This window comes from Hemicordylus capensis, chromosome 3 (assembly GCF_027244095.1).
Source record: "Hemicordylus capensis ecotype Gifberg chromosome 3, rHemCap1.1.pri, whole genome shotgun sequence".
Taxonomy (NCBI): Eukaryota; Metazoa; Chordata; class Lepidosauria; order Squamata; family Cordylidae; genus Hemicordylus; species Hemicordylus capensis.
Genome location: NC_069659.1, coordinates 54,136,215 through 54,161,383, shown reverse-complemented (window position 1 = coordinate 54,161,383; position 25,169 = coordinate 54,136,215). Strand labels below are relative to the sequence as shown.

General features: G+C 44.9%; 1 long non-coding RNA gene across 1 annotated transcript in view; it reads left to right on the top strand.

The window, feature by feature from the left end:
* Positions 1-24,538, top strand: part of LOC128351844 (uncharacterized) — a 28,680-nt gene extending 4,142 nt beyond the window's left edge. Inside the window, exons 2-3 of the long non-coding RNA XR_008320073.1 lie at positions 508-606; positions 23,278-24,538. This is a non-coding gene — a long non-coding RNA (uncharacterized LOC128351844). The remainder of the gene's footprint in view (positions 1-507; positions 607-23,277) is intronic.
* Positions 24,539-25,169: the final 631 nt, after the last annotated feature.

Sequence of the window (25,169 nt, the reverse complement as noted above, 5' to 3'; positions counted from 1 at the left end):
GGGTGGGGCCCCAAAAGGCCCTTCTGTCTAGCCTCCAAAATACCTAGGTGCACCTCTGCATGTGATAGATTTTTATTAAATCTTTGAAATTATTATTTTTAATTATTTGAAAGTCTTTTCCACTGGAAAGACCCTTCTGAAGCAAGCAAACATCTTTGTTTTCTACTCTCTGTTTTGCATAGACAGGTTGAGTGACTTATTCAAGTTGTGTCACAGCTCAACCATGACAAAACCATAATTACAATGTATTTGCCTAATTACCTTCAGCTATGTGTCTAATGCTGTATAATAGTGCCTACAGGTTTAAAAAAAAACCTAGGAAAGATAAAGAAAAACAAATAAACTTTTGGGACCAAATTATCTCTGACTCAACTTCAGCATAATCATGCCAGGGATGTACAACTGTCTCTTCTACACTAGCTTCGTTTTTAAAAGGAACAGTTAAAGTGGTCAATCTGTTTCTAGAGTGTACCCCTTTGAACTGAAATCCAGCATTTCTCATTTCAGAGAGCAAGTGCTACTCCTATCCTGATCAACAAATAGTGTCCTAATTCACACACAAGCAGCAAATGAGTGGCAAATCTATGTTTTGACTTCAGAGTACAGGTAAAGGTTCACATAACTGAATGTTCCTCCATGGGGCGGCTCGTCCATGAGGCAATGGTCTCAAGTGCTGCCTTCACCTTGGGATGGCAACTGCGGTCATCTCGCCCAGAGCCAGATTATGACATGCTGAAGCTTAAGCTATGTAAATCTTAAAAGCATTACAAAATGGGTCAGAAGAAGTCCCAGCCCCAACCCGTCATGTCCCTCATCCCACCCTTTGCTGTACTGCTCATGGTTAACATAAGAATATAAGAACAGCCCTGCTGGATCAGGCCCAAGGCCTATCTAGTCCAGCATCCTGTTTCACACAGTGGCCCACCAGATGCCGCTGGGGAGCCAACAAGCAAAGGTGCACCTAGGTAATTTTTGAGCCTGGACCTGAAGACTTTTGGAGGCTCCACCCACCCAGTATTTCTTAACACATTTTTAATGGACCACACCACCCGGGACAGACTAAAAAGGATTTGGGAGTGCCCAGAGGGTATGGCGGCCCTGGACTTCAGCCCCAAAGTCCAGGGATAAGAGCGCCTCTGCCCACAGGCAAGAGGTGAGGGCTTGTCCTCTCTCCTGCTGTTGCTCCCTGGCAACTAATATTCAAAGGCATTGTGCCTCTGAGGCTGGAGGTGGCCTATAGCTACCGGACTAGTAGCTATTGATAGACCTCTTCTCCATGAATTTGTCTAAGTCTCTTTTAAAGGCATCCAAACTAGTGGCCATCACCACATCCCATGGCAAAGAATTCCATAGATTCTTTCATACTCTGTGTGAAAAAGTACTTCCTTTTGTTGGTCATCATTTCCCAACTCCGGCCCTCCTGCAAATGTTGGCCTACAACTCTCATAACCCCTGGCCATTGGCCACTGTGGCTGGGGATTATGAGAGTTGTAGTCCAAAAACAGTTGGGGACGCCAAAGTTGAGCAGGCCTGATATAGATCAATAAGCAGAGGAGAAGCATTCTAAGTTGTAACTAGTTTAAGCTGAAAGTGGTTAGAACACCAGGACTGTGTACATTAGAAATCCCTACCTCACCACCAGGAGCCAGCCGAATGCAGGGCAAGTGCCCCTGGTAATGTGGTGGTGCCCCTTTAACTGCGCAGCAAGCACTGATACAGGGGCAACTGGGCAGCGCAACAATTTTAAGGAGCGGTGGGGGCGGGCAGGGAGCGACGCCAGGCAGCCTAGGAAACCTGCATGCCTGCTGGGAGGACGCACGGGCTTCTGGATCTGGTAGTTCCACTCAGAGCTTCTGCCACAGATGAAGGCTCCCTTGCACTCTCTGGCTGCCCAGCATTGCTCCCTTCTACTGCCCCCCTCGCCACTCCCAAAATTCACTGCGCTGCCCAGCTGCCCCTGCACCAGTACTGGGGGCACAGTTAAAGCCCCCCCCCACCGCATTAGCCAGGGCACTTGCCCATATTTGGCTGCCTCCTGGTGGTAGGGGTAGGGATTTCTGATGTCAGAAATCTCTGTTTTCCAATGTGCACAGTCCTATAAAATATATCTAGCACCCATGTCCCTTATTCAGGCAATGGAATGTTGGTAACCCTACCACAGCATCTGGGCACACCTTGCACAGTGCAAGTGCTCAAGATGTCACTGCTCCTCTGGGCTATGCCCCCACCACTCCATATTGATAGAAAACTAGATATCAGGAAGGAGAATTCTAACCTACACTTTTCTTTGACAGGCTAATTCATTGCATGCCATGATCTTTTTTAAAAAATATCAGTCACGAGAGTTCCAACCTACACTCTGAAGTGAAGCAGGTCTATCATTCATCTGGTGTGTGTATGTGTTAGTTCTCTCTCCAATGTGTGGGGACACACTGATTAGCTCTTTTGCACAGATCCTACATGCATAGACTCTGTAGGCAGAATCTTGACACTACAATGATGCAGGATACAAATTGTGCATTCAGGCCCTGTATGGGTAAAGCTGGTTCACACATAGGCTCTGGACAGAAGATCAAATAAATGTATAGAGGATTGGTCAGGGCCAGCGGGTATGATAAATAGATATTGAGGTTCTGACACTCTGCATACTAAATGTAATCCATTCATTACTTAATAATAGATTAAAAGACATCCAATAATGTTAACATCTTCAGTCGGTTGACACCTCTGCTTTTCTTTTCCTTATTTTTCTTATGCTCTAAATCCATAGGCATTTGCATAATATAGACTTGATTATGGAATGAGTGGTGGGAAAGGAATTGAAATGCAATCCAGCTTGCTTAAGGCTTTGTTGGTATTAATTGTTAATATGGTGCTGACTAGGGGAAAGCTTAGGGGAACTCTGGGGAGAGGGAGGGAACAACCCCAGAATAGTTCTAGTGTTGACCTAGAAAGAGAACAACAAGCTTGTAAAAATATCTGTTGAGCTGTGAAGCAATAAAGATTTAGGGGGTTTTCACACTCTCCTTGATTGAGGTGTAACACTGACAGCAAAAGCTTCACACTTACCTGACAATCAGAAAGAGATTCTACTTTTGTAAATACCTCCAGGGAAGGGAAACATTGAGAGTAAGTACAGCTTCCCCCATCCTGGTGTTAACAGCAGTTTTACTACTTGGTCTCATTTTCTGTAAGTGAAGTTCTGTCCAACAGGGGAGGGCATTAAGTAGTTTGAGAACTACCAGTAGCTCCTGGGCTTATCCAAAGTAGCTCACTGTACTTATGGGCATAGGGACATAGGAAGCTGCCATATACTGAGCCAGACCCTAGGTCCATCTTGCTCAGTATTGTCTGCACAGACTGGCAGCGGCTTCTCCAAGGTTGCAGGCAGGAATTTCTCCCAGCCCTATCTTGGAGATACCAGAGAGGGAACTTGGAATCTAGATGCTCTTCCCAGAATGGCTCCATCCTCTAAAGCAAATATCTTACAATGCTCACACATCAAGTCTCCCATTCATATGCAACCAGGGTAGACCCTGCTTAGCTAAGAGGACAAGTCATGCTTGCTACCACAAGACCAGCTGCTCCCTCTCTTTCCTTCCAGCCAGTACTATGAATCTGATTGGCTGAGTGGGGGTGTGACCATGCCATTTTACTCAGTGTTGCTTTTATTTTCTCTCCCATTAATTTTTCCTCAAAGCAGCCCCTCTTGCTTCCTTCCTACCCTGTAGTAAAATCGTTCTGGTTTTTTATTGTTAGAATCCCTTACTCTGTTATGTAAATTTTTGTACAAGCCACCATTTTATGAATGGCTCTGCCTCCCCAGACCACTATTTTGTATTGTTAGGTAGCTCCCAAGGCTCTGGGCAGTGGGGGGAAGTATAGGGTTGTGCATTTTGGGGTTTTTTTCTGTATTGTTTTTGGCCCAAATCCGAAACACCCCCATTTTGTTCTTTGTTCGAAATCAGCCAATCCGAAACCCCCCAGTTTTGTTCTTTGTTCGAAATTGCAAAATCCAAATCTGAAATGGTTTGGATTTTTAAAAATAGCCCCAGGGGGAAACTAGTGGGTGGGGGTGGTAGTGTCCAATGGGTGGAAACTACCACCCAAATTTCAGAGGAATTGGGCAAAGGGCTGATTTTTGGTGAATTTTTGAAGCACAGGATTTTTCCCATAGGGAAGAATGGAGGTTTCAGCAAAAGTATAGCTTCATGTTGGGGGGGAGGGGTGGCCCAGAGCAGAGGAGGGTGGGTGGTAGTGCCCAGTGGGAGCAAGGAAGCTGCCAGAATTATTTCAAAGGAATTGGACAGAAGGCTCATTTTTAAAGATATAATGGAGTTTGCGCGTCTGTAAAGTTCTTCCCCATAGGGAATGATGGACCTCCATAATTCCTGCCCCATAACTGCACTTGGGAGGCACCAGGGTGGCCCAGAGCGAGTGGTGGTGTAGAGCACATAGGGTGCCAACCACCCCCATGGGTTGCTAACCCATGAGGTACTGGGTTCTGTTGTTTCTGAGATGTTTTGAGTGTAGATTCAAATTCTCAGGTAGCATATGAGAGTGGATTCATGGTTCGTCATTGAAAATCTCATATGCTACCAGAGAATCTACACTCAGAACACCTCAGAAACAACAGAACCCAGCACCCCATGGGTTAGCAACCCATGGGGGTGGTTGGCACCCTATGTGCACTACACCACCACTCGCTCCTGGCCACCCCAGTGCCCCCCAGGTGGAGTTATGGGTCTGCTGAAATCTCCATTATTCCCTAGGGAAGAAAAACCTTAAAGAAGCGTAAACCTCAACAATTCCTAAGAAATCAGCCCTTTGCCCTATTCCTTTGGAATCTGGGTTGTGGCAGGCACCCCTTGGGGCACTGTCACCCAACCCACTGTTTTTCCCTGAGGCCCCTTTTCTGCCCCGAATCTGCCCCAAAGACATGTCAACTTCAGAAATTCTTTAAAAATCAGCCCTTTTCCCAATTCCTTTGGAATCTGGGTGGCAGCAGGCACCCATTGGGGCACTACCACCTGAACTACTCTTCTGCCCCCAATCCCCCTTTCTGCCCCAAATTAACCCCAAATAACATCAACATCACACACTAACAACAGCAGAGCTTTGGAAAAAATCGGGCAGATTTCCAAAGGTCATGCACATCCACATCCCCCCCACCCAAAATGCAATTGATCTACACACAACAGTGTGAAACAACAACAATGAAATGCACACTGCCCCACTGGCTAATGAGGGTAAATGCACACTGCCCCACTAGCCAATGAGGGTAAAATTTACCCTTAAATTTGCTTAAAAGGCATAAGGAGGCAATTGCCAGCAGATCAGCCCATGCTTTCGCTGGCCATTCTGTGGGCTGGAAGGGCTGGAAACTCAAACAGATGTCAAAACTCAAAATGGAGACTGAAGAAGAAAGACTTTTTGCGATTGCAAAATGGAGTTCCAAAACAGCCGAAACAACAAAATGTTTTGTATCCGAAACAGGGACGTTTTGTTTTGGCTACAAAATTTTCTGTTTTGAGCATTGGGTGTTTTGTTTTGCCTACAAAACGGCCCAAATGGCCTGTTCTGTGCACAAAACATTTTGTATCCGAAACAAAACGCACATCCCTAGAAGTAGGTCCCAGAGACCTGAAATTTGCCCACACCTGCCATATAATGCAGGAGGATGAAAAGACAAGAACAAGGGACAGACCGAAGGCCAAACTCCTGCAACATCCTTGAAATACAAGCTGCCAAACCTATCATTGCCACAGATCCTAAACATGTAAATCATCATTCCAGAGTTTGTAACCCTATTTGAATATGTCTTATTGATTGCATGGGAGATGCTGGGATCTTTGCTTGCAATGTCTGATCATAGGAGGTGAAGTAATAGTTAGATCAAAGATAATACAAGGAGACGGTTTACACGAACAGCCCTTCCAAGGCTTGGAGGGCTGCTCATGTGATGCACCAGGATCAAGGCCAATCCCGGCACTGCCCTACCAGATAGCCCGGGATTGTTACCTGGCCGTTTACCTAGGTCAAATTCATTGTGGGATATCTGGAGGCTGGGACACATTTCCCCAGCCTCCAGTACACTGCGTGGCTCGCAAAAACACTGGCGAGCCACGCGGCCCAGGAGCATGCTGGATCTTCTGGGGGGAAGGTAGGTGCTATCCTGCCTTCCCCCCTCCCGCCCTCCCCGGCCCTCTCAAAGGCCCTGTGAACGACCTCAGGGTGTTCTTTTGAAATTCAGTACTTTCCCTTTGTACATGTACTTTGCCCAGGAAATGGATGTGGTAACATAGCTATAGAAACCTAATGCGTCAGTGATCTTGATGAAGCCTTTGGCCGGCCCCACCTGTGCTCTAATTCAAACTCTAAACAAAAGCAATTCCTGAACCAAGATTCTGTCATTAATCTTCATTCATCCAATAATGAATTGGATTATTCCAAGAGGGAGGAGTTGAGTTTCCAGTCTTTTCCCCCTGCTAAATGAGCAAAGAGGCACCTTTTTTTAAAGTGGCGATTCTCTTTATTTAGCAGGGGGAGAGCAACTGGCCCTAACCATCCCCAGCACAGCATCCCTCCAGTGGCGGCTGTTGGTGTCCCTCTTACGTTTCTTTTTTAGATTGTGAGCCCATTGGGGACAGGCAGCCATTTTATTTATTTATATCTCTGTAAACCACTTTGGGACTTCTGTCGAAAAGCAGTATATAAATATTTGTCATATTCGTATATTCCCATTGTTTCCTGCTTTAATTTCCATATACCTGGTTCTCACCTACAAAACCCTTATGGCCTTAGCACCTGTATATCTCTGGGATCGCCTCTCTTGGCCAATTTTATCCTGTCCTGTGAAGCCTTCTCAGTTGGCCTTCCTTAATGTCCTGGGCCCTGGTGTAGTATGTGGTCCCTGGGCCCAAAGGAGGGCCTTCTCTGTGGCCGCTCCTCTTCTTTGGAATACCTTTCCCCTTCCCGGATTTGTTCAGCCCCCTCCTTAGAGGCTTTTAAGGCCCTTCTCAAGACCTAACTTTTCCACCAGGCTTTTGCCCTTTATATATACATACACACATACACATACACATACACACACACACACACACACACACACACACATGTTGCTGTTGCTGTTACATAGGAACATAGGAACACAGGAAGCTGCCATATACTGAGTCAGATCATTGGTCTATCTAGCTCAGCATTGTCTTCACAGACTGGCAGCGACTTCTCCAAGGTTGCAGGCAGGACTCTCTCTCAGCCCTATCTTGGAGAAGCCAGGGAGGGAACTTGAAACCTTCTGCTCTTCCCAGAGCGGCTCTGTCCCGAGGGGAATATCTTTCAGTGCTCATACTTCTACTAGTCTCCCTTTCATATGCAACCAGGGCGGACCCTGCTTAGCTAAGGAGACAAGTCATGCTTGCTACCACAAGACCAGCTCTCCTCTCTATTGTTCACCTCATAGAGTCTTTGGAGGAGACGGTATGCAAGAAATTTTAAAATAAATAAATACATACATACATACATACATACATAAGCAAGCCGACTTCTAGCTCAAAGATTTATTCTAGTTTTCTATTGCCTGTTTCTAGAATGTAACTTTTGGGGTTCTTCAGCTCTCAGGCTCAGCAGGACTATCCACACTTTCCTTAGGGAGTGCCCCTACAGATATATGAGCTGGCTATGCACATATTTTCCTTTTTCCTTGTTGCAAGTGTAGGGATGTGAAAAACACTGAAGATGGTATATTAAGGTGACTCAAATCTTTGCTAGCAAAATCTGTAGGAAAAAGTCTTATTGGAGATAGGCTTTGAGCAGGAAGCAAGATTGTTTTTTCAGTTTTTGGCAGGCCACCTATATTGGAAATCAATATAATGTCATGAAAAGAGTCCAATATGCATTCATTGGGATCACAGATTATTATTGCAAAACCCAAGAACAGGCTTGCGAAATGTAGCATTGGCCCTGATTCTGAAACTTCAGATGCTCCATTTACCTAGAAATGCATAAATAACCATCATAAAGCAACTGCAAGAAGTCCCTTCATGGGGACTTGTATAGAATCAAGTATCTGTAGGGCTAAAAACTAGATCATCAGCCACAATTATCCACTAAGGCATGAGTTTCCATACTTAAGGATTCCTGTTTGATAGGATATTGCAGTGTGTGACAAACCAGATTATTCCAATAATGGGATATTGCAGTCTATGACCAACCAGACCAGTATCTGGGCCCAAAAGCCTGTAGGCCTCTGACCAGCAAGCAGTATTGCCAGAGGGCTGATTTGATGTGGAGCAGAGGGGAGATGTAGGCCAAGTCAATTCCCCAAGAGGCCTGACAGTGGGTCTAGCCACTAGTCTCCCAGTCCTTCCTTATTATGTGAAACTAGGGATGTGCAAACAGGTTCGACCCCGAACCTGTTAGAGGTCAAACTGCTTCAGTTCAACTGTTCGAAGTCTAACCGAACACACACACACCCTGTTCGGTCCGACCTCAGACTGAAACACTCCCCCGATGGTTCGGGGGGGTTGCGGGTTTTTAAAAGAAAAATATAATTTAATTTAGGCTGTGGGGTGGGGGCGGTCCGTAAAAGTTCCCCCTCCCCCCACTGGCCTCACTCATCACTGCCGCAGCCAGTTCGGACCTCCCTATGCTGGCACGGCAGCCATTTTGTCCGGTGCTGTGCATGCGCAAATGACCTCTGCAAGGCCTGGCATAGCCCAGGGCCTCACAGAGGCCATTTGAGCATGCATGATGGCCATTTAAAAATAATTTAAAGTGGCTGAATGGGCCATGGCGGTGATGACCGAGGCCGGCAGGAGGAGGGGGAACCTTCGTGGACACACACACACACACACACACACACACACACACACACACACACACCCATGGTCTAGAGGAAGCCCCCCCGAAGGGGCTAAAGGTTAAAAAATAATATATATTTTTTTAAAAAATAGTGAAACCCCCCACCCGAACTGGGGGGTTAGAATGGGTGCCGGACCAAACTGGTCTGGTCAGGTTCAAGTCCGGTCTGGACTCGAACCAAACTGGGCCAGCCAGTTCCATACACATCCCTATGTGAAACAGCTTGGAACTGAAGAACAAGCAAATGTTCAAAGGAAGTAGAGAACCTCCTCCTGTCACCCAAACTCTCCTTTGTCTCCCTTCTTAAGTTGCTTTCCAAGCTGAAACAGGCAGAGGCCTAGTTCTCACTGAACTTGTGTCTGAAAGACTCGCATGACTCCATACCAAAAAACTAACCTTATGAAAAACCATTTTAAAAAACTGGCAAACACGTTCTATAGAAAGCAAGCACGTCACAGAGAAGGACAGAATTCTCCTGCTTGGCATCTAATTTTCACAGTGGAAAGAGATTTCTGGAATAGAAGATCACTCCATCATGTGAGCCTACACCTACAGTTCTGTCACAGTTTTATCACTTCATTGAGAACTAAGCCAGAGACAGAGGAGGTCATGAGGAAGAGAATTCCCTTTGCTGGATTTCTCTTAGCCTCATAGAATCTTGGAGCTGGAAGGGACCTTGGAGGTCCAATCCCCTTCTGAGAGTAGGCCTCTATTGCAGCATTTCTCACAGATGGCCATCCAGCCTCTGTCTGAAAACAGAACCAGGCCCATTACACATCTGCTGATACAGTACTCATACAACAGAATTGCTTTAAAGCATATGTGGAATCATTTGTTTGAAAGCACCACTCTGCACTTATACTTCGGAGATTCCTGCACTTGGAAAATTAATTGGCCAGGTCCCTCTCTGTTTCTTCCAATGTACAAACCCAAGGAGGAGTGAAAGTTGCTTGGGAGCTGGGCTGAGGGTGCCAGTTATAAGTCCCTAGTGAACAAATAATTAACATATTTGGTTTGGTCTTCTACTCTGATCAGGGTGGTGGGTGGGGACTCCTGTGATTTCCCCATTGTCATGGATGGACCACCATCTGGTTAAGGTTGGACTTACAACCACTTTCCACCTCGGCAGGGGTGAGGGGCCTATTAGAATGTTCCGCGCGAAGAGGTTATGGGATCCAGTAGGATTCCAAGAAGCCTTGGAGGGATTCAATGTTGGCTCTGCCGGTGATCCTAGTTGAGAATTGGAACAACTTGCTCACCGGAGCAGTAGACACGATTGCTCCTAAGCGTCCCCTCCAACCCGCTTCAGAACTGGCCCCTTGGTATATGGAAGATCTACGGGGGCTGAAATGGCAAGGTAGGCGACTGGAGCTCAAGTGGAGGAAGACTCGACTTGAATCTGACAGATTACACAATACATGTGGCAAATAAGCGGTTCTTTTCTGCCTGTATTGCCTCTGCAAGTTCACATCCAGTTGTTCAGGGTTGTGAGGGGACTAGTATCCGCCCACCCTCCCTTGAACCAGAATTTGGAGTCATCAGTTACCCACTGTGATGTGTTTAAAGAACTTTTCACAGATAAAGTCTCTTAGATGTGGGCCGACTTAGATGGAGACTCCACAATTAATTTGATGTCTGAACTGGAGGTGTCCAACTATTCCTCTTATGAGATTTGACTGGATCGGTTTCAGTTTATGACTCCTGATGATGTGGACAAGCTGCTTGGAGCAATGAGGCCTACAACTTGTTCTCTTGACTCTTGCCCAACATGACCTGTTCTATCTAGCAGGGAGGCTTTTGTAGGCGGCCTGGTGGAAATCATAAATGCTTCTCTGAGGGAGAGCAGGATGCCTCTTTTTCTTAAGGAGGCAATTATTAGCCCTCTTCTAAAGAAGCCTGCATTAGATCCCTCAGAGTTGAGCAATTATAGACCTGTTTCCAACCTCCCATGGCTGGGCAAGGTAATTAAGAGGGTGGTGGCCTCTCAGCTCCAGGTGGTCTTGGAGGAAACTGATTATCTAGACACATTTCAAACTGGTTTTCAGGTGGGCTGTGGGGTGGAGACTGCCTTGGTCAGCTTGATGGATGATTTCCAATTGGGAATTAACAGAGGAAGTGTGACTCTGTTGGTCTTTTTGGATTTCTCAGTGGCTTTCGATACTATCAGCCATAGTAGCCTTCTGGAATGTCTGAGAGTGTTGGGGGGTGGGAGGCCCTGTTTTACAGTGATTCCGCTCCTACCTCTCAGATAGATTCCAGATTGTGTCGATTGGAAATGGTTGTTCTTCAAAATTTGAGCTTAAGTATTGTGTCCCTCAAGGCTCCATACTCTCTCCAATGCTTTTTATCATCTACATGAAACCACTGGGAGAGCTCGTCAGGGGATTTGGAGCCGGGTGTTACCAGTACACTGATGACACCCAGATCTCCTTCTACATGTCAACTTCTTCAGGAGCATATCCTCCCTAAATGCCTGCCTGGAAGCAGTAATGGGCTGGATGAGGGAGAATAAACTGAAGCAAATCTATCACCATGAATCCAGATAAGACGGAGGTACTTATTGTGCGGGGTCAGGAGACGATTTTGACCTACCTGTTCTAGATGGGGTCACACTTCCCCAAAAGGAACAGGTTTGCAGTCTGAGAGTACTTCTGGAGCCACACCTCTTCCTGGTTTCTCAGGTTGAGGTGGTAGCCAGGAGTGCTTTCTATCAGCTCCAGCTGATATGCCAGCTGCACCAGTTTCTCAAGATCAATGACCTCAAAACAGTGGTACATTTGTTGGTAACCTCCAGTCTTGACTTCTGTAATGCACTCTACATGGGACTACCTTTGTACGTAGTCCGGAAACTTCAGTTGGTTCAGCATGAGGCAGCCAGGTTGGTCTCTGGATCATCTCGGAGAGACCACATTACTCCTTTATTGATGGAGCTGCAATGGCTGCCAATAGGTTTCCGGGCAAAATACAAAGTGCTAGTTATAACTTATAAAGCCTTAAACGGCTTAGGCCCTGGATATTTAAGAGAGCATCTTCTTCACTATGAGCCACACTGCCAGTTGAGGTCACTTGAGGAGGTCCGTCTCCAGTTACGGCCAACTTGTCTGGTGGCTACACAGAAACAGGCCTTCTCGGTTGCTGCCCAGAGATTGTGGAATGCACTCCCTGCTGAGATACGATCCTCCCCATCTCTGGCAATTTTTAAAAATACATCTGAAAACCCATCTCTTCACCCAAGCTTTTTCAGCTTTTTAAAATTTGTCAGTTTTAATTTTGTGTTTGATTTTAAATTGTTGAATTGTTTTAAGTTTTCATGTGTGTTTTTAATTGTTTTATGTTAACCACCCAGAGACAAAAGTTTGGGCGGTATATAAATTTGATAGATAGATAGATAGATAGATAGAGCGCAATCCTATGTGTGTCTACTCAGAGTTAAGTTCAGCTGATTTTGATGGGGTTTACTCCCAAGTAAGTGTGTATTGGAATGCTGCCTTAGTCAAATACATTCAGATGGTTCAACAATGCAGCCAGACTCAGTCTTTGGGAAAGTTTAAGTATGAATCTTTCAACTGCATTTAGTCACTGAGCAAATATATCACCATGAACTTCGGTTGGAAATGAAAGGGTAACACCTTTATTCATTTTTTTAAAATCTCAGCTTGAGGTCATATATATCAATATAAATATCAATTTCCAGGTTCAATTTTTTTAATATGTATTTTGTGCATTGATTGATTGATTTAAAGTTTGGCAGAGAATTCCTGTGTGTTGACAGATCAGAAACACACCTCTCTGACACACTTTGGTTTTGCCTTTTGCAGGCTGCTGGCATGAAAAAGAAAACAAGATGCAATTATGTTCCAGCATGACTGTCTAAATGGCCAAGCTAAACTGAATATACTATTGCCATGCTGAGCTGTGAGGCTCTTGTAGGAACTTATCCAGTCCCCTATTGAAGCTTTAAGCTAGGATGTGTTTTTTACTATGTAGTTAATAAAGTACATGGCCTGGGCTGAGACCATTAGAGGCAGAGCAGAGATGTCATCCCTCACTGAATTCCTTTTTTTTAACCCCCCACTTGGTTTGATATGTTTGCTATTTGTTTACTGAAATGTATACCCAACTTTTCAAACAATTGGTCTTCAAGGTGACTCAGAACAATTACTAAAAATTAGATAATATTTTTAAAAATCTGGAAAACTGTATCACACAGAGAACACCAAATCATAACAATAAAACAGGTCATCGGTTTTTTAAAAAACAACACTATATAAACATGGGCAAAGTAAGGGTTTGAGATGGTATTTAAATGCAAATAGAGCAGAGACCTAATGAATGTGTCAGATGGAAGTGGGGGCAACTCAGAGCACTTCCTGTCCCTAGTAATCACCAGTCTCGCATCCAAAGGGGACACCCGGTACAAGGCCTCAGCAGAAGATCTTAACATATGTCAGTGGAGAGGAGAGCTGGTCTTGTGGTAGCAAGCATGACTTGTCCCCTTAGCTAAGCAGGGTCTGTCCTGGTTGCATATGAATGGGAGACCTGATGTGTGAGTACTGTAAGATATTCCCTTTAGGGGATGGAGCCGCTCTGGGAAGAGCAGAAGGTTCCAAGTTCCCTCCCTGGCCTCTCCAAGATAGGGCTGACACAGAGATTCCTGCCTGCAGCCTTGGAGAAGCCGCTGCTAATCTGTGAAGACAATATTGAACTAGATGGACCTATGGTCTGACTCAGTATATGACAGCTTCCTATGTTCCAATGTACTATCTGGCTGAAAGCCAGAGCAGCCTATAGGTTAATGTTAGACTATAGGCAGGGAATCATGGGTTCAAGTCCACTTTAGCTGGTCTTGAACTCAAAACAGTATCCTTTGGCAAGTTACTACTGTACCTCTCAGCCTTGGTTCTCCAGGTCTAAAATAAGAACATTAAGGACCCACTTCATAGGGACATTGGTAGTGCAAATGAGAGAAGGGTTGCACATCCCAAACTGTTGCCTAAATTATTTGTAATAACATTTTCACATGAAGGCAAGCCAAAGAAATTGGGAAGGCACAAAACACACCTTGGAGGGAAGAACAAGCTGAGCCTCGCTGCAGAGAACACTCGGTCATGAGATTGCTCTCCACATGGCATTGCTGGCAGAGTGCACTCCCCAAACAACCAGCCCACAGCTGTTGGGAAACCGTTCCAAAGCAAAGAGAAGCTTACTTCCTCTCTATACATCCCACAGCCCTTTGCTCCTCGCACGCACAGCATGCCAAGGCAAAGAGAGGCGTTGGGCAGAATCCAAACTCTTTACATAGTTCCCCATGTCCTGTGTTCTGTAGCCAGCACTCCACCTTGGTGACTAATCATACCAGGCACTGCTGCTTCATAGCTTGTTCTCTCGTTCTCTCTCATTCTCTCTCTCTCTCTCTCTCTGCGCCTCTTCAGCCTTCGTATGCTATACAAGAATAATTGGAGATTCACAGGAGTTCTGGCATACTTGAAGAGCCTTTGGGATTTGTTCCAATGGGCCATCAATTTCCACAGGGAAAAGGGTCACAAATGTGCTCAAAATATTGCCATAGGAATCAGAGCACATGGTAAGAGCACATGCTCAGCCTAAAGAAGGTCCCAGGTTCAATCACTCTCTGGCATCTCTTTGGATTGCTGCTGCTGCCAGTCAGAGGCAGGCTCAGACTGGCCCACAGGGCAACAGGACATATTCCCAGTGCGCCCCACCCGCAAGTCGCCCCTGCGCCCAGCCGCACTCGGCAGCAATGAATACTCCCACCCTTAAGTAGCCATTCTGCTCAAAACCCATCCCCTTTCCCACATATATTCCACTGTCCTCTCAGTGACTCCAGTCTAGCCCTGGTCAGAGGACACATAAGAAGACTTTGCTAGATAGGCCTAAGGCCTATCTAGCATCATGTTTCTCACAGTGGCCCACTGGATGCTTCTGGGAAGCCCACAAGTAGAAGATGAAGGCATGCGCCCTTTCCTGCTCTGACTCCCCTGCAACTGGTGTTCAGGTGTGTCCTGCCTCTGAAATTCATGTGAAGGTAGCATATAGCCATCAAAACTAGTAGTCATTGATGCAGTTATCCTCCATGATTTTGTTTAGGCCCCTTTAAAAGCAACCTAAGGTGGTGGCCATCACCACATCCTATATCAGATAATTTCACAGATTAATTATTCACTGTGTGAAAAAGTACTTTCTTTCGTTGGCCCTAAATTTCCTGGCAATCAGTTTCATAAGATGACCCCTGGTTCTAGTCTTGTGAGAGAGGAAGACACACTATACATTCTCTCCACATCATACATAATTTTATAAACCATCCCTTAATCACCTTTTTTTCTCTAAACTAAAAGCCCCAAATATTTTAGCTTTACCTTGTAAAGGTAAATAAATTAAAATTAAAATTAATTTAATTAAAATTAAAATTAATTTATATTTTAAAAATTACAGTTGGTAATTTTTAAAACTATACAATATTGAACAAACCAATGATAGCATGAGTATGATTACTAGGCCTGTGCATCAGATATATCCAATATCGGAATATGAATATGATGAATATTTATATACTGCTTTTCAACAAGTTCCCAAAGCAGTTTACATCGATATAAATACATAAAAAGGTTCTCTGTCCCCAAAGGGCTCACAATCTAAAAATAAAAAATAAGAGAGACACCAGCAACAGCCACTGGAGGCATGCTGTGCTGGGGATGGATAAGGCCAGTTGCTCTCCCCCTGCTAAATAAAGAGAATCACCACTTTAAAAATGTGCCTCTTTGCTCAGTTAGCAGGATTAATGTTGACAATATCAGATATAATTGAAAATAACCCCAATCTGATATGGGGATGCCTATATCAGATCAGGATGGACATGATTAAAACAGCAATGAATGCACCACTGAGAGACCCTGAAGGCCAAGTTGAAGACAGATCATCCTGGAGAGAATCTATCTATGTGGTCACTAAGAGTTGATACCGACTTGACGGCACTTAATCAATCAATCAGATCAGAATAATCTGATCAGATGTTGGGGAAAATATTGGAGCCACTATTGGAATATCAGGACACAAAATGGCAGCAGTTGGCAGAAATACAAAATTGAGTTCACATCTGAAGATAATTTTTTCACAATCACAGCTAGAAAACAAATACCATCATCTGTTTACCTGCCTGCCTGCACATTTATGCATTTATTTCGTAGATTAGTTGCTTACTAATGTAAAAATCAGGTGGTAGATTCTCGGATGTTGCATCATTTCCCCTGTGATTCTCAGATGTCGCATGACTTTTCTTCTGCAATTACTGGATGCAAGTACAATTTCCAGATTACTTTAATAAAAAAAACCAAAGGATGGTTGAATCCACTTGGAATTAAATACGCAGAGTCCTGCCATCCTCCACTACATGTTTGCCAAATTTCGGGAGCTCCCAGCTTAGCCCCACCTTTTGCCATTTTGAAAATCTCCCCATAGACTTCTATGGGGATTTTGATCCATATCTTAATCTGATTTCCAATCAAAAATCCGATACCAATACCGATAATATTTTAAAGGGCCAAAAGGCCCTATACCAATAACTATTGATATTGATATAACTATTGATATTTGATATGATATTATGTTTTCAGCCATGCACAGGCCTAGTGATTACTGTGCCATCTTACCAAACAAAAATATCCAAGTGCCCCTAAAGATGTGTGCATGTATGTGGACAACGTTGGTCTTAACCAAAGAGACTATCCTAGCAGATGGAAGCTACTTTCTCCAGATGACAGATCTTATAGAGAAGATGCAGAAGTGCCATTGTGGAAGATTATGTGAATGATAATGTATGAAAAAACAAAGTGAGCACTCCAGGTCATAAAGGCTATTTTTAGGCAGTAGAACAAGGACTGACATAAGATATGAGAAGCTATACTAGAGTAAAAGCTGCTGAAGATTTAAAAACAGAACAAGGCACTTAACAGAGCTGAGGAGGAGAGGATTTCTCTGGAGAATCCAGACACTGAAGATCAGGATGTAGAATATTTCTCAGTTTTCGCCCTCATGTACGACTACAGAACCCCTACAGCAAGTGCCACGAACTCTGAATGGGGCCATTCCAGTCCCATTCCACCTGACACTTGTGGGCCACTTTGTGAAACAGGATACTGGACTAGATGGGCCTTGGGCCTGATCCAGCAGGATTGTTCTTATGTCACAATGGGGTCTTGGTGGTGTAGTGCAGGTCTTGGGGAATGAAATGTCTATGTGAGGTTCTCCTTCACTACACATCACACTTTGCTCCTTACAAACCTCCAATAGAATATTAAAATGCTGAATCTGCAGAGAGTTACATTCCTGTACTGCAGACATACGCAGGCTATCCAGAAAGAATTTACCCTCAGGTCATATAGGCAAAAACATTGCTAAAGATGAACTTTGAGCTAACTTATAGATTAACAGCCAGTGCTTTGTCTCACCCATTCTTTCTGTTCTGAAGAATGCACTACAGTTTGCATGTTTAAACCGTCCAGGTTAATTAGATGTTCTAACTACAGTTCTACAATGAGAACTGTAGTTAAAAGCTACAGTTTTCTCTCATAGGTACTACTGAAGCACTGACATCAGAAAGTCCTGTTTCCTTTTGCCCTCTGCTTGAGTTAAACAATTATTTGTTTTTATCAAAGATCATGATCCATATTCTTCAAGAAACAAACAATCCTTACTTGTTGATTTGGAAGTAAGTCCCATTGAAATCAGAGGGGAAACTGGGCTATAAACCCATTAAAGATTTATTAATCATGGTAGAGCTTAAGCGCATGGATGAATCGCCTTTAAATCTTTTCACGCACTATCTTTCCCAGACCTAGAGGATAAAGAATAGAGACAAGAATAGATTGTAGAGATGAGAGTCCCAACACAGGAATGAACAAATCTGAAGAAGATTATGGGAGAATAAATTAAGTGGGGTGGCAAGCAGTGTTCCCTCTAATAGGGATCCCCAGATGTTGTTGACTACAACTCCCATAAACCCCAGCCAAAGGCCATTGCAGCCGGGGATGCTGAGAGTTGTAGTTTACAACATCTGAGAATCCCTGTTAGAAGGAACACTGATGGCAAGGCACCAGAGAAACTACCAATTAATTAAAGAGTTGTAAGAGGCTATAATGAAGGATGACAAGCAGAGGAGATATAATTTGCAGGCAGTAAGGAAGGAAGCAAGCAGCAAAGAGCCTGGGCAGCAGAGGGGCAGCTAGGTAATTATGGACTTTGGACCTAGTGAACTTATAGAGGGTCCGGTAAGTAAGCATCCTCTCCGTATATATACATTTCACCACAAACCCACAGGTTTGGGCCAGAGTGCAGAGGCGGGGTGAGGAAGATACACAACTGCCAACGGATCCATACTTCTTGAACATTCACCACAAACACACAGATCTGGACTAGAGTGAATTTGCCAAAGAAAAAAGAAAAAGACTACACAAGCCCAAGAGATCCGCACTGTTTCTTGACTATTCACAAACTGAGGAAGGAAGAAGGAAACAGCGTGGGTGGGGCACCACTGACTGTGCTGTCTTTTGCCTCTGCCCCACCTCTCCTCCAGGTGTATGTGATCTCTTCTGGGCTGCTGCTGGGGCTCTGCTGCTATATAGGGCAGACTGGCCCAAGGGCACAAGCCTCTTGGTGCGAGCCGAAGGGTGAGAGCACAAGAGCTCTCATCCTTGTGGCTCTCAGCCATGGGGTGAGCTGCCGGGGGCCCAGAAAACCTTCCTAATTCTGCCATCAAGAAACCAGCATAAGACCTGGGCCTCATTTTTATTAAACGGAGGAGTTGTGTTGATTAGTCTGAGGGGATGTATCTGGGAGAGCAGAAAAGCGGGGATGGAGTGGAGGCAACAATATCACGGGTAGTGGGCAGAGGGAGGTACGGTGGTGGGAGTTGGGCAGGCCGCTACAGGGGAAAGCGGTCCAGGCAATTGATGCCTGTTCCTTTTTCCAGCTCTTCTCCCAACCCTCTGACCCCAAGGAGCTCTGAGAACACTCCCTCGAGGATTAGGATGCTGCTGCTGCTGCTGAATGCCAGGTCAGTTAATGCTAAAACATCTCTCATCCACGATTTGATTGTAGATGAGCATGCTGACCTGGTATGTGTGATGGAGACCTAGTTGGATGAGCTGAGTGGGGTTGGTCTCTCTCAGCTCTGTCCTCCAGGTTTCCAGATCGTGCAACAGCCCTGCCTCGAGGGTTGGGGAGGGGGCGTTGCAGTCATCTATTGAGAGATCCTCCCCATTTCCAGATGCCCGGTCAGGCAATCTCAGAATTTTGAGTGTTTGTCCTTGAGGGTGGGCCTCCAAGATAGGCTGGGGATTCTGCTGGTGTACGGACCACCCCGCTGCACTTCAGTCTCCCTACCTGAGCTGGCGGGGGTGGTCTCGGAGGTGGCCTTGGGTTCCCCCAAGCTTATTGCTTTAGGGGATTTTAATGTTCATGCTGAGGCCCCCCCAGTGGGTGCGGCTCAAGATTTCATGGCCTCCATGGTAACCATGGGCCTGTCTCAGTTGGTATCGGGCCCTACCCACATGGCGGGACACACTCTGGATCTGGTTTTTGCGGACTGGGAAATAAATGATCTGGAGGTGGGGGAATTTGAGATGACTCCCTTGTCATGGACAGATCATCATCTGGTGAGGTTTAGTTTGACTGCTCCGTTTGCCCTCTGCAGGGGTAGTGGACCAATTAGGATGGTCCACCCCCTGAGGCTTATGGATCTGCTTGGATTCCAGACGGCCCTTGGGGAGTTTCCAGTGTCCAGAGCTGGTGACCCTGTCAAGGCCCTGGTTGATCTCTGGAATGGAGAGACGGCCCAGGCTGTTGACGCGGTTGCTCCTAAACACCCTCTCTGGCTTGGTGGAGCCTGATCTGCTCCTTGGTTTTCCTCAGAGCTTAGGGTGATGAAGCAACTCAGGCGATGGCTCAAACGATGCTCGAGGAAGAGTTGTGACGAATCTGACCAAACACGGGCTAGAGCCCATTTTAGAGACTACTCCGTGGTGGTGGGGGCGGCGAAGAAATGTTTTTTCTCCGCCTCCATTGCATCTGCTCAGTGCAGACAAACAGAGCTGTTTCGTGTGGCAAAAACATTGCTCCACACATCCCTCCCGGGTAATGGGGGAGGAATCATCTATAGCCCACTGTGATCAGTTTGCCTGCACTTTGCAGATAAAGTCGCTTGCATCCATGCTGACCTGAACGCCAGAGTTTTGGCCGTTCCGGCAGACGTGCCTTTGGTACCATCTGGTCCTGTTGTGTTGGATTTTTTTCAGTTGGTGCGACCTGAGGATGTGGACAAAATCCTGTGCAGTGTGCGGGCGACATCGTGCACTCTTGACCCTTGTCCTTCATGGCTAATAAAAGCTGCCAGGGAGGGTACAGACAGATGGTTGGAGGTGATCATTAATGCTTCATTAAGGGAGGGCAGGATGCCATTGTGCCTCAAGGAGGCGGTGGTAAGACCGCTATTTAAAAAGCCCTCCCTTGATCCCTCCAACCTAGACAACTATAGACCTGTATCTAACCTTCCCTTTTTGGGCAAGGTGATAGAGCGTGCGGTGGCATCCCAGCTGCAGAGGGTCTTGGATTATATGGATTATCTGGACCCTTTTCAATCTGGCTTCCACCCCGGATATGGGACTGAGACTGCCTTGGTCACTCTAGTGGGTGACCTACTCCGGGAACTAGACAGGGGGAGTGAGTCCCTGTTGGTTCTGCTGGACCTCTCGGTGGTGTTCGCTACCATCGACCATGGTATCCTTTTGGGCCATCTCTCGAGTATGGGAATCGGAGTGGCTCTGGTCCTTTCTTGGGGGGGAGGGTCCAGAAGGTGGTGCTGGGGGACTACTGCTCAGCCCCATAGCCATTGGCCTGTGGGCTCCCACAGGGTTCGGTCTTTTCCCCCATGCTGTTTAACATCTACATGAAACTGCTGGGAGAGGTTATCCGGGAACTTATTGAGTTGTCAGCAATATGCAGATGACACTCAGCTCTATCTCTCCTTGTCACCTGATCCTAGGGAGGCAGTGGATGTCCTGAATCAGGGGCTGGTAGCTGTGATGGGTTGGATGTGGGCTAATAAGCTGAAATTGAATCCAGACAAGACGGAGGTACTGTTGGTCAGTAGGAGAGCCAATAGGGATGAGGAGATTTTACCGGTTCTGGATGGGGTTGCACTCCCCTTGAAGGAGCAATTACGCAGCTCGGGGGTACTACTGGACCCGACTCTGCTTTTGGAAGCTCAGGTGGAGGCGGTGGCCAGGGATGCCTTTGCACAGCTTCAGCTAGTGCACCAACTGCATCCCTTTCTCGAGAAGGCAGATCTGGCCACAGTTATCCATGCCTTAGTCACATCACAGCTGGATTACTGTAACACGCTCTACATGGGGCTGCTCTTGAAGAATATCTGGAAACTGCAGCTAGTGCAAAACGCAGCGACTAGGGTTTTATCTGGAGCTGCCCGGTGAGAGCACATCACACCCATTTTGAAAGAGTTGCACTGGCTGCCAGTTCATTTCCGAGTCCAATTCAAGGTGCTGGTTTTGACCTTTAAAGCCCTTAATGGTTTGGGCCCAGGGTACTTGAGGGACTGCCTGCTCCCAAGGGTTGCTGCCCACTTGACAAGGTCATCTGAGGGGGCTCTGCTTCAGGTGCCGACAATGAGGGAGGCTCGGTTGTCGTGTACTCGGGACAGGGCCTTTTCTGTTGCTGCCCCCAGACTTTGGAATGCTCTCCCAGTGGCCATTTGCTCCTCTGACTCCATCACGGTTTTTAGAAAGCTTGTTAAATCTTGGCTTTTTATCCAGGCCTTTACATGATTGTTTTATTGCTGCTTCTGTGTGTTTTACTTGCGTATAGTTTTTATGTTTGTTTCTTTAATAGATTTTAAATTAGATTGGTTTTATATTTTTAGCTTAATTATTTTTATTGTCATTTTTATTGTATGTTTTTTAACTTTTGTAAAGCACCTTGAGATTGTTTTTAATGAAAGGTGGTATATAAATGTAACAATAAAATAAAAATAAAAATAAAATAAAATAACTGGGACATAACATGTGTCCCCTGCTCCACAGTTCAAACACAAAATCAACTTGGATACGTAGTGCATTTGTAAGGAAAATAAATTAAAACCACAACACATGCCCCTTGCTTCGCAGTTCTCATGCATACCTTTTGGATCACAAACCAACTTGAACATAGTGCATTTGTGAAGGGGAAAAAATTGTGGTTTGTTTATTCAGATGTAACAGTTAGTTCCACTTTCATCAGGTGTGAAGTGCTGTATGGATATAGATAACCCTTTCTAGCAGCTTTCCTGCAGTAGTGAAAATTTGATTAAAAACCTTAGGATTTACCAATTTCCTTGAAATAAAAACAAACAGCTTACAGGGTTTAAGCCCCCTAACATCTTGGGCTACATGTATGCCCAATTTCAGAACTCTAAGCCCAGACATTCTGGAAATGTAAAAAAGATTGGGAAAAGGGGGGACCAGTTGCACTTTTTTATGAAGGAAAAGGGCAGAATTTGTCACATGGGAGTGGAATTGTGGTTCAAGGATGGGGTTCAGTTCCAGAAGTTTTTGTAATTTTCTACCATGAAACAAGGCACATATATGACCTTTTTGAAGGTTTTAAAAAAAAATCATTAAAAATCAACGGATTGACCAATCTGCTTCAAGATCACTAAACAGTGTCCTGTTAACCTGCCCTACATCTGTGCCCAATTTCAGAACTCTAGACCAAGCCATTCTGGAAATATATAAAAGGGGGGGTTATGGACAGATTCCCATCGTGTTGATGGTTATGAAGATAATGGACAGATTCCTCCACATGGGGTGGAATGATGGTTAAAGGGAGGCGGGAGCTCAGTTCCAGAAGTTTTTGAAATTTTCTGCCATGAAACAAGCCACTTAGAGGACATTTTTGAAAGGTTTTTATAAAAAAATTCAAAAATTTATTAAAAACCAACAGATTGACCGATTGGGGTGCCCCTATAGGCTGGATGCAATTCCTGAGACACTCAAACTTGGGTATGAACTAGAGAGCATTCCATACACATCTCAGATTTGATTTTATTCTTTAAATGTAGTCAAATTAGTGGTTTGTAGTAGTGATGTTAGAAAACGTAATCACAGTAAGGATTATAAAGAAATAAGTATGCAAAAAGAAGCCCAAATACATTCTGTTTTGCAGCTGTTGTAATTTCTATGCCTATACATCTCAAAATGTTCCCTCACAAGCCATTTCATATTTTTACTTTTGTAGCCAGCAATTCCAGGACATGTAGAATAAATGCAAAACATTCACCACATCATCAGACTGACCCATATACAGGCAAATTGAGATCCTTTAAACATTATTGTATTGCTCTCATTCCAGCTGTCTTCCATGATGGAACTCAAGGTGGCTTGTGTACAGATCCTAGAAATTTTATCATCCAAGCACTGACCAGACCCAGAAGTTAATCAAAGTGGCTTATCTTCAGCAAGATTCTGCTGCTTCATGTGCCTTCAGACCTTGCCCTAGGACTCAACATTCAAGAAGATACAATTCAGAAGGTTTATAATATGGATTGAGATCAAAGGAAATTGTCTCCTTCAATGTGGTTAAAGAAATGGACTTTCACTCCAAGTATTTGGGCTTACCTGAGTTGTGGATCAGAGCTGGGATCAAATAAAGATTAAAGGGAGACATGATAACCATGTAAATATTTAAACAGTTGCTCTAAAGAATTAAAGAAAAGTACTCTGCTGCCATAAGCAATATGGCAAAAGACAATTGGCTTTTATAATAAAATAGATGTAGGGATTTTTTAAAATCCCAATGGCAGCTGGACCATGGAATATGTGGCCCAATTAAACTGCAAGATATCTTCTATGGGAAGTTTCAAGAAACATTTCAAGAAAAATAATGTGATTGCTGACCGACAAGGTTTTGGTTTAGTTATAGTGAATCTTACTTCAAAACAAGGGTTTGATAGATGATGCTTCAGAGTTAAAGATTCCCTACATATAGGGTGTAAGGAAGCAAAGGCAATTGTCTCCTTGATTGTGTTTAAAGAAATGGCGCTCTCACCTATCCTGAGATTGATACCTTGTAATCAGTGGGTGAATGGGCCCTACCAACACAAAGCTGGAGCTCCCAACTTGGACAAAAGGCAGTGGCTGACATAATGACTAATTCAATTGTACTATTTTTTATTTATTTAAACATATTTCTTATACCGCCCAAAACTCACATCTCTGGAGTTTACTTCTCTGAACTACTACTCATGAGTTAATCTAGAGGACTACTAAATTTTAGTAGAACTTCCTCTAGTAAATTTAGACAGGATATCAGGCAGCTACTATATATATTTAAATATTGGAGCTTTGTAATTATGCAGATTAATTTGAAATTATCTCAAGCAAAACCATTGTTTCAAAGAATGAGAATATTATTTCAGGATAAGGGTAATGCTGAGCAATATGTAGAGGCCCTTTAAGAGGGTCTGGAGCCTAGGATTCTCTCACTTGGAGACCAAAAGACTTGAGTCCTATTCAGATGGTGAAAAACCAGGATGCATACTTGTGTATGCAGACCCGAGCAGACCCAGAAGTCCCGTCCCATCACTTACTGCCACTTCTTGCACTGCTCATGATTAGGATGTTCATCTGAAGAAGCAAATGCCCTAAAAGTGATGGTGGCCATTGCCGTGACTGGCAGGCTTGGGTGCCCAAGGCTGCTGATCATGGAAATAGCAGCCATCATGCTTAGGGTGTTCACCTCTTCAGACAAATGTCCTAATTATGAGCAGCTTTGGGAGAGTCAGTAAATGGCATGCAGGGGACAGGATTCCAGACACACTTGGGACAGCATACACAAGTATGCATCCTGGTTTTTCAACATCTGAATAGGGCTCTGGCAGGGCCAGATTAAGACATGCTGAGGTCCTAAGCTATGTCAAGCTTTAGAGGCCCAATACAAAAAGAGCTGGAAGTCCCACCCCAGTGCCTCATTTACCCCTCTCCTCATTTCATTGCTCACGGTTACAGCAGCATTGAACACTGCCTGTAACCATTGTGTGCAGAGGTGTTCTTACCCCTGGACTTCAGGGCCCATGTCCAGGGCCTCCACACCCCCTGGGGCCCCACAAATAATCTTTAGTCTGTCCTGGATGGTGTGGTTTGTGCCCTCAAGAACCTATGTGTTAAAAAATGATGCTTAACTTGCTGTTGGAGGCAGGGGCTGCTCCAAAGGCCTTTAGGTCCAGGCTCCAAAATTACCTAGGT